Source organism: Hylobates moloch, unplaced genomic scaffold, assembly GCF_009828535.3.
Source record: "Hylobates moloch isolate HMO894 unplaced genomic scaffold, HMol_V3 SCAFFOLD_1, whole genome shotgun sequence".
In the NCBI taxonomy this organism is placed as follows: domain Eukaryota; kingdom Metazoa; phylum Chordata; class Mammalia; order Primates; family Hylobatidae; genus Hylobates; species Hylobates moloch.
The window spans coordinates 102,545,855-102,555,620 of NW_026652276.1; the positions used below are offsets into that span (position 1 = coordinate 102,545,855).

Here is a 9,766-nt window from a genome sequence, read left to right on the forward strand (position 1 = left end):
TGCCTAGTACTTAGCTAGGTAGTAATAATAATAACAGCTTTTATTGTGTTCTTATGGTGTGCCAGGCAGGTGTTATGCTAAGAATTAGACAGAAATATCTCATTTAATTTGCAGGATAGCTGAGCATGGTGTCTCACACGTGTAATCCTAGCCCTTTGAGAGGCCGAGGTTGGGGGGATTGCTTGAGTCCAAGAGTTCAAGACCAACCTGGCCAAGATGGTGAGACCTCGTCTCTATTAAAAACTAAAGTAGGCCAGACGTGGTGGCTCACGCCTGTAATCCCAGCACTTTGGGAGGCCAAGGCGGGTGGATACCTGAGGTCAGGAGTTTGAGACCAGCCTGTCCAAAATGGTGAAACTCTGTCTCTACTAAAAATACAAAAATTAGCCAGACCTGGTGGCAGAAGCCTGTAATCCCAGCTACTTGGGAGGCTGAGGCATGAGAATTGCTTGAACCCAGGAGGCGGAGGTTGCAGTGAGCCGATATCATGCCACTGCACACTAGCCTGGGGACAGAGCAAGACTCTGTCTCAAAAAAATAAAATAAAATAAAATAGGCCTGGTGTAGTGGCTCACATCTGTAATCCCAGCACTTTGGGAGGCTGAGGGGGGCTGATCATTTGAGGTCAGGAGTTCGAGACCAGCCTAACCAACATGGTAAAACCCTGTCTCTACTAAAAAATACAACAATTAGCCAGATGCGATGGTATATGGCTATAATCTCAGCTCCTCAGGAGGCTGAGGGAGGAGAATTGCTTGAACCTCGGAGGTGGAGGTTGCAGTGAGCCAAGATCAGATCGTGCTACTGCATTCCAGCTTTGGTGACAAGAGCAAAACTCCATCTCAAAAAAAAAGAAAGAAAATAACAAAATTAAAACAAATAAAAAATTATTAATCTGCTGAATAACTTTGTGAGGTAGAACTTACTATCTCCATTTTACAGATGAGGAAATTAAGGAACAGGAAATTTCCTGTTTTTGAGATTATAAAGCTAATAAAATAGGATCCAGGAAGTCTGATTCCAGAACCAGTTCTCTTTTCTTTCTTTCTTTTTTTTTTTTTTTTTTGAGATGGAGTTTTGTTCTTGTTGCCGAGGTTGCAGTGCAATGGCATGATCTTGGCTCACCGCAACCTCTGCCTCCCGGGTTCAAGCGATTTTCCTGCCTCAGCCTTACGAGTAGCTGGGATTACAGGCAAGCGCCACCACGCCTAGCTAATTTTGTATTTTTAGTAGAGACAGGGTTTCTCCACGTTGGTCAGGCTGGTCTGGAACTCCTGACCTCAGGTGGTCCGCTCACTTTGGCCTCCCAAAGTGCTGGGATTACAGGCATGAACCACCACACCCGGCCCCCGTTCTCCTTACTGGGTGTGTTAAAATTATTTCTTTCAAAAGAAAAAGCTGGTCAAAGTGCAATGGTGTTACCCACTACTTGATCACAACCAGTTACAGATTTTTTGTTCCTTCTCCACTCCAACTGCTTCACTTGACTAGCCTAGGAAGAAAAAAAAGAGAAAAGAAAGAAAACGCTAAACTTTTTAATCTGGGCTAGTAAATAGCCAGAAAGGACTTTATAAAAATGAAATATACAAAATGACAGTAGTACATTTAACTAAAGGTATAGCTATGACTCTTAAATTTGCATATGTTATAAATAATATCAATATAAAAACTTATAGCATGGGTCCATTTTTATTAACTATATAAATTTTTTTTTTTTTTTTTTTGAGAAGGAGTCTCGCTCTTTCACCCAGGCTGGAGTGCAGTGGCGCGATCTCGGCTCACTGCAGGCTCCGCCCCCCGGGGTTCACGCCATTCTCCTGCCTCAGCCTCCTGCGTAGCTGGGACTACAGGCGCCTGCCACCTCGCCCGGCTAATTTTTTGTATTTTTAGTAGAGATGGGGTTTCACCGTGTTAGCCAGGATGGTCTCGATCTTCTGACCTCGTGATCTGCCCGCCTCGGCCTCCCAAAGTGCTGGGATTACAGGCATGAGCCACCGCGCCCGGCCTAACTATGTAAATATCTTAAACTTTCTAGATCTAAAGCTTAAGGATTATGGAGTGGATCTCACTGAAGTTTCAGACAATGGATGTAGGGTAGAAGAAGAAAACTTCGAAGGCTTAAGTAAGTTGACTTTTTCTAATCCTATTATAAAATAATTGGGCCACATGTCTGAGAATTTTGAGTAAAACTGTCTTGGGAAACGCAAAAACAGTTTTTTAAAGCCAGTTACTAGATATCATGTATATTCGTTGTTATAGCACTTGAGATATCTTAGTCCTTACTTTACACTCTCTTTCAGCTCTGAAACATCACACATCTAAGATTCAAGAGTTTGCCGACCTAACTCAGGTTGAAACTTTCGGTTTTCGGGGGAAGCTCTGAGCTCACTTTGTGCTCTGAGGTGAAACAATATTTTTATCCATTCACTTGACCACTTAGAAAAACCTCTCTGAAAATTAGTTGGAATCGTTATTATTAGCAATTTTCTATCTCAGTATCTCAGCTTTTTTGAATTCTGTTTTGTCTCACTGCCAGTCTAAGTCATAGTACTTCTGAAATGTGAGCAATAAATGAATGAAATGAAGCAAATAGTATTGTTAAAAAAATGGTTACCCTTATTAAAACAGTAACTTCTCAATTTTAACATAACATGTAGATAATAAATGATAGTTACCATTAGTTTTCACTATCAAATTTTAGGGAAACATTTCACCAAAGCACTATTTAATTATAGCACAGATATGAAATTTTTATAATTATATATAAATACATACATATATATATATATATATTTTTTTTTTTTTTAGACAGTGTCTCACTCTGTCACCCAGGCTGGAGTGCAGTGGCACAGTCTCAGCTCACTGCAATCTCTGCCTCCCAGGTTCAAGTGATTCTCATGCCACAGCCTCCTGAAGAGCTGGGACTATAGCGTGCACCACCACTCCTGGCTAATTTTTGTATTTTTAATAGAGATGGGGTTTTGCCATGTTGCCCAGGCTGGTCTGGAACTCCTGGCCTCAAGTGATCTGCCCTCCTCAGCCTCCCAAAGTGCTGGAATTACAGGCATAAGCCACCCTGCCCTACATATACATTTTAATTATAGTATCTTTTGGATTCTTTAAAAATTTTTTTTAAACTTTTTAAAAATTCTTTAAAATTCTTTAAAAAAATGTTGTTTGAAGAGTAATAACAAAACAAATCTCTATTTGTCAATAAATAAATCTTGAGATCATTTATGGTTTTACAGTTCAACCTGAAAATGAAATCAAAGCTTTTTTCATTTTTTCTTTTTCGGGAGAACGGGGTCTTGCTGTATTGCCCAGGCAGGTCTCGAACTCCTGGGCTCAAGCTATCCACCCGCCTCTTGCCTCCCTGAGAGCTGGGATTACAGGCGTGAGCCACCGCGCCCTCAAAGCTTTTTTCAAAACAAAGCATGTTTAGTGCTCTCTGTCTCACTGTCTTTTAGATGCCAAACCTTAGATTTTATGATGACTCCTCAACCGTTTAGATCTTGGTTATCTCAGAGGGATCATCAGCTTCTTAAGAAAGTTTTGAGAGAAAAGCAAGTGAAGAAAAGCGTAGTCAGTGCCCAGCATCACGGGTCTCTCACTGAACACACCATGTCTGGTATTCTCTCACAGCAATGTCACCATTTCTACCTGCCATGCATCGGCAAAGGTTGGGACTCAACTGGTGTTTGATCACAATGGGAAAATCATCCAGAAAACCCCCTACCCCTGCCCCAGAGGGACCACAGTCAGCGTGAAGCAGTTATTTTCTACGGTACCTGTGCGCCATAAGGAATATCAAAGGAATGTTAAGGTACAGTAAATTAATCCTGGTTTTCAAGAGTATTGGTTAATGTACATGAGCAAAAGATTTACTAAAGATGTTTATTCTTCAGTAGATTGTCTTCACATAATTTATTGAGTAATGCTTTATTTGCATTTCTCATTAAAGACTTAACATTAAAGACTTAACTTTAGGGTGATTTACTTTTTTGTTTTCATCACATGGTGTTTATTAGGACTGGGCAACATAGTGAGACCCTGTCTCACTATGTTGAAAAAAATTGACTGGGCATGGTGGCATGCACCTGTAGTTCCAGCTACTTGGGAAGCTGAAGTGGGAGGATCACTTGAGCCCAGGAACTTGAGGCTGCAGTGAGCTATATATATACACACACACATATATATATATATATATGTAATTTTTTATTTTTATCTTTTTTTGAGATGGAGTCTCACTTTGGCACCCTAGCTGGAGTGCAGTGACACAATCTCGATTCACTGCAACCTCCATCTCCCGAGTTCAAGCGGTTCTCCTGCCTCAGCCTTCTGAATAGCTGGGATTACAGGCGCACACCACCACACCCGGCTCATTTTTGTATTTTTAGCAGAGAGGGGGTTTCACCGTGTTGTCCAGGCTGGCCAGGCTGGTCTCGAATTCCTGACCTCAGGTGATCCGCCCACCTCGGCCTCTCAAAGTGCTGGGATTTCAGGCGTGAGCCAGCATGCCTGGCCTTACGTACTTATATTTTCATGAGAATATTTCTCTTGGTTTTCTGATAAATGAGTTACTGGAAACCTTATGAATTTGAATGCAAATGAAACAGCTAAATGTTATGTAATTGTTGTGTTTAAAAAGCAGATTATAAAACTATCTGTATTATATGATTACAGTTTTATAAAAACAAAACAACAGCCCTAAATGTGTATAGTATAAAGGCTGGAAGAGTCAGCACTTCATGTTCTCAGCGGTTATCCTTGGGTGTGAGATCTCATGCACTTTTTGCTCTCTTCTTTGTGCCTTTCCATTTTGTATGTGTGTTTTTTATAATCTAAAAAGTTATGTAAACATATGCAACTAAAAACTTTTTTTACTTGTAGAGCATTGGGTGCTAATTTTAACATTTTTTTTTTAGACGGAGTCTTCTCACTCTGTCTCCCAGGCTGGAGTTCAGTGGTGTGATCTTGGCTCACTGCAACCTCTGCCTCCTGGGTTGTAATACAAGCTGAAGGTGGAAGTGTTGGAGCCTGGAGGACCAACAGCTCACCATCCATTCAAATGAATAGGACCGAAAAGTGACAGAACAATGGCCACGAGGGGCCCCAACAGAGGAAGAAACCAGGTGAGGTGTGGTATAGTGGACTCGACTGCCTTCTAAATCTCAGTGGTTGGCCAGGTGCGGTGGCTCACACCTGTAATTCCAGCAAAAGAAAAGCTGAGGCAGGGTGATCACGAAGTCAGGAGTTCAAGACCAGCCTGGCAAACATGGTGAAGCCCCATCTCTACTAAAAATACAAAAATTAGCCAGGCATGGTGGCATGTGCTGTAGTCCCAGCTACTTGGGAGGCTGAGGCAGGAGAATCACTTGAACCCGGGAGGCGGAGGTTGCAGTAAGCCGAGATGGTGCCTCTGCACTCCAGCCTAGGTAACAGAGCGGGACACCATCTCAGTCAATCAATCAATCAATCAATCTCAGTGGTTGAACTACCCTTGATATGGTTCAGCTCTGTATCCCCACCCAAATCTCATGTCAAATTGTAATTCCCAATGTTGAGGGAGGGACCTGGTGGGAGGTGATTGGCTCATGGGGGCTGACTTCCCCTCTCCTGTTCTCATGATAGTGAGTGAGCACTCATGGGATCTGGTTGTTTAAAAGCGTGTAGCACCTCCGGCTTCACTCTCTCTGTCACTCCTGCTCCACCATGGCCAGACGTGCCTGCTTCCCCTTCGCCTTCTGCCATAATTGTCAGTTTCCTGAGGACTCCCCAGCCACGCTTCCTGTACAGCCTGCAGAACTGTGAGTCAAACCTCTTTTCTTTAAATTACCCAGTTTCTGGTAGTTCTTTATAGCAGTATGAAAACGACTAATGGACCCTTCTGGTTGAAGGAATGCAGCCATTCTGCTTGTTTGACTATTTCCTTTCTATTCATCTCTATTTCCCGGGAGGTGTTTATCCAAGTGCAATAGGAGGTATTGGTGACCGCACAGTCCCCTCAGTGTTCTGCTAGTGAATACTTGAAGGTTGATCAGTGATCTCCTGCATTTTCAGTCTGGCATGGGAAAGCCCCCGTGTAACTGGTAAAGGTATCTATAAGCACCAGGAGGTATCTAAATCCACCAGGAGCCATCGGCATCACATTGATGTCCATTTACCAGTCTTCCCTGGCAAGATTCTTCTGAATTGTACTGCCTTGGCCAAAAGAGGTATGGGAGGGGCTGGGCGCAGTGGCTCATGCCTGTAGTGCCAGCATTTTGGGAGACCAATTTCGGGTGGATCATTAGAGGTCAGGGGTTCAAGACCATCCTGGCCAACATGGTGACGTCCCATCTCTACTAGAAATACAAAAAGTTAGCTGGGTTTGGTGTTGGGTGGTGCCTGTAATCCCAGCTACTCGAGAGGCTGAGGCAGGATAATCGCTTGAACCTGGGAGGAGGAGCTGGCAGTGAGCTGAGATCTTGCCATGGCACTCCAGCGTGGGCAACAAGAACGAAACTTCATCTCAAAAAATAAAAAAAAAAGTCCGGGTGCAGTGGCTCACGCCTGCAATCCCAGCACTTTGGGAGGCCAAGACAGGTGGATCACGAGGTCAGGAGTTCAAGACCATCCTGGCCTAGATGGTGAAACCCTGTCTCTACTAAAAATACAAATATTAGCTGCGCATGGTGGCACGCACCTGTAATCTCAGCTACTCAGAAGTCTGATGCAGGAGAATTGCTAAAACCTGGGAGAGAGAGGTTGCAGTGAGCCAAGATTGTGCCACTGCACTCTAGCCTGGGTGACAGAGCAAGACTCCGTCTCAAAAGAAAGAAAGAAAAAGGAAATTCCCCAGAGAAGTACCTTGGCTTATTTCATAAAGAGGTACTGAAGGAAGCAGAGGCATGTGGAGGACTTCCCCACCTCATGCAGCTATTTGGGCCATGGCGTCTGAAATTTATTATTTCAGAGTCACTCCTTTGATGACCTTGGCAGTGGACTGCAGTCATCTGTTTAGGCCTCTCCACGGCCCACATCAATGCCAGTATTTCTGTTTGTTGCACATTTGATTTCCTTGCTGTTGGCATTTAGAAGGCCCTCTGTTTCCCAGATCGCACCCTGGGCCTGGACCACAGAGATTGCGTCTTGTGAGTCTGTAGAAACAGTCAAGGCCTTGTCCTCTCTTAGGTCCAGAGCTCGGGTGAATGCAGATTTTCCCAGCCGTCTGCGCTGAAGTCCCTGCGGGGAGGCTTCTGGCTGGTTCCCGTAGGTAGACAGCTACACACCCTGCCCTTCACTGGCTTCTTTTCATGAAGCTCCTGCCGTCTACAAAACATGTCTCCCTTTTCTTCTTGAACCACATCTCTGTTATTGAAACTCTAGAAGTCGGCTGGGCATGGTGGCTATGCCTATAATCCCAGCACTTTAGGAAGCCAAGGTGGGCAGATCACCTGAGGTCAGGAGTTCAAAACCAGCCTGGCCAACATGGCGAAACCCTATCTCCAATACAAATAGAAAAATTAGCCAAGCGTGGTGGCCACTGTACTCCAGCCTGGGCGACAGAGCAAGACTCCATCTCAAAAAAAAAAAAAAGAGAGAGAGAGAGAAAGAAAGTATCATGCTTTTCTGAGTTCTGTGAGTTATAGTGAATTATCAAACTTGAAGGCATGGTGGGAACCTCCAAATTTGCAGCCAGTTGGTGAGAAGTACCTGTGGTCTGAGGACACCCAAGCCTGCAGCTGCATCTAAAGCGAGGGCAGCCTATTGGGGGTGGTGGCCTTAACCTGTGGCGTTTGAGGTAACATCAGGGAGTTGACATCAGAATTGCATCACACAGGCCGGTCACGGTGGCTCACGCCCGTAATCCCAGCACTTTGGGAGGCCGAGGCAGGCAGATCACGAGGTCGGGAGATCGAGACCATCCTGGATAACACAGTGAAACCCTGTCTCTACTAAAAATACAAAAAATTAGCTGGGCGTGGTGGCAGGCGCCTGTAGTCCCAGCTACTCGGGAGGCTGAGGCAGGAGAATGGCGTGAACCCAGGAGGTGGAGCTTGCAGTGAGCCAAGAGGACACCACCGCACTCCAGCCTGGCTGACGGAGCGAGACTCCATCTCAAAGAAGAAAAAAACAGAATTGTGTCACACAGGCCAGATGCAGTGGCTCATGCTTATAATCCCAGCAATTTGAAAGGCAAGGTAAGAGGATCACTTCAGCTTGAGTCTGAGGCCGCAGTGAGCTATGACCACACCACTGCACCCCAGTCTGGGTGACAGCGCCAGAGCCCGACTCCAAAAATAAAAAAGAAAAATCACAAAGAATTGCATGGCAGAGTGCCTGCCTTTCACAGCTTGAACTCCTGCAGGAACTTTCCTTTTTTTTTTTTTTTTTTTGAGAGGGAGTGAGGAGACACAATCTCTGCTAGTGATTCTCCTGCCTCAGCCTCCCAAATAGCTGGGATTACAGGCGTGCACCACCACGCCTGCCTAATTTTTGTATTTTTAGTAGAGACAGGGTTTCACCATGTTGGCCAGGCTGGTCTCAAACTCCTGCTGGGATCACGGGCGTGAGCCACCACACCCGGCCACCTTTAGAGTTTTCTTACCACCTGGTTTTCCTCTCTCAATATCTTTCTCTCATTTCCTGCCTTAAAACTCTAGCTTGGCATCTGGGCGCAGTAGCTCATGCCTGTAATCCCAGCACTTTGGGAGGCCGAGGTGGGTGGATCACTTGAAGTCAGGAGTTCGAGACCAGCCTGGCCAACATGGTGAAACCTTGTCTCTACTATTTTTACAAAAGTTAGTTGGACGTACAGGCGGGTGCCTGTAGTCCCAGCTACTTGGGAGGCTGAGGCAGGAGAATTCCCTTGAACCCGGAGGTGAAAGTTGCAGGGAGCCGAGGTTGTACCACTGCACTCCAGCCTGGAGACAGAGTCTTGCTCTGTCTCCAAAACAAACAAACAAACCAAAACCCTGTAGCTTGGAATCAGCCTTCTCTTCTATTGTTTTTCTTTAAAAAATAAAAATTAAAAATAGATGTAGATGCTATGTTGCTGAGGCTGGCCTCAAACTCCTGGCCTCAAGTGATCCTCCCGCCATGACCTCCAAAACTGCTGGGATTGTAGGTGTGAGCATTGCACCCAGCCTTTTGTTTTTTTCTACATAAAAAACAACACAGGATTATCTTCCAGAGCTAATAAATATGTTCAAATAACCACAACCCCATTAAGGAAAAAACATCACTTGACAGCAAATAATCAATCCAGACCAAGGTGATCACACTCGCTGTGAAAGTGAGAAAAGTTCATCTTTATTATGTTTCCCCAAGAGACGCACTGCACTGTTCTCTTGAAAACACACAGCTCATGCCCTCCTTTAGAACACACATCCTGTTTAAAGTAACATACAAACATGCCAATACAAGGTAAAAAAATTACATCTGAATTCTCACATTTCAAACGTACACTAAATATCAAATAAACATTTATTTTTACAAGAATTTAAGGGAACTATTACATCGCTGGAAACACTCCTGGTTTCTTACTTTTCTCCAAGGACTCCTAGAAGTACCCCAACCCCCACCCCCACCCCTGCTCCTAGGAGGACAACGTGATCACTGTATTCAGCTCCATCAAGAACGGTCCAGGTTCTTCTAGATGATCTGCACAAATGGCTCCTCTCCTCCTTCCTGGTGTCTGCCTTTAGCATTGGAATAAAGTTCCTGCTGAAAATCCACATCTCCCCTGGGCCCAGTGTTCTGGAAGTGAGAGAGACGATGTCAC

General features: G+C 44.7%; 1 long non-coding RNA gene and 1 pseudogene across 1 annotated transcript; both read left to right on the top strand.

Annotated features, from left to right (window-relative positions):
• The first annotated feature begins 114 nt into the window (after positions 1–114).
• On the top strand, positions 115–9,722 carry LOC116811443 (putative postmeiotic segregation increased 2-like protein 2; annotated as a pseudogene).
• On the top strand, positions 5,013–7,594 carry LOC116811450 (uncharacterized). The gene is made up of 3 exons (XR_004370467.2): positions 5,013–5,132; positions 5,632–5,807; positions 7,174–7,594. It is a non-coding gene; the product is annotated as an uncharacterized LOC116811450 (long non-coding RNA).
• Positions 9,723–9,766: the final 44 nt, after the last annotated feature.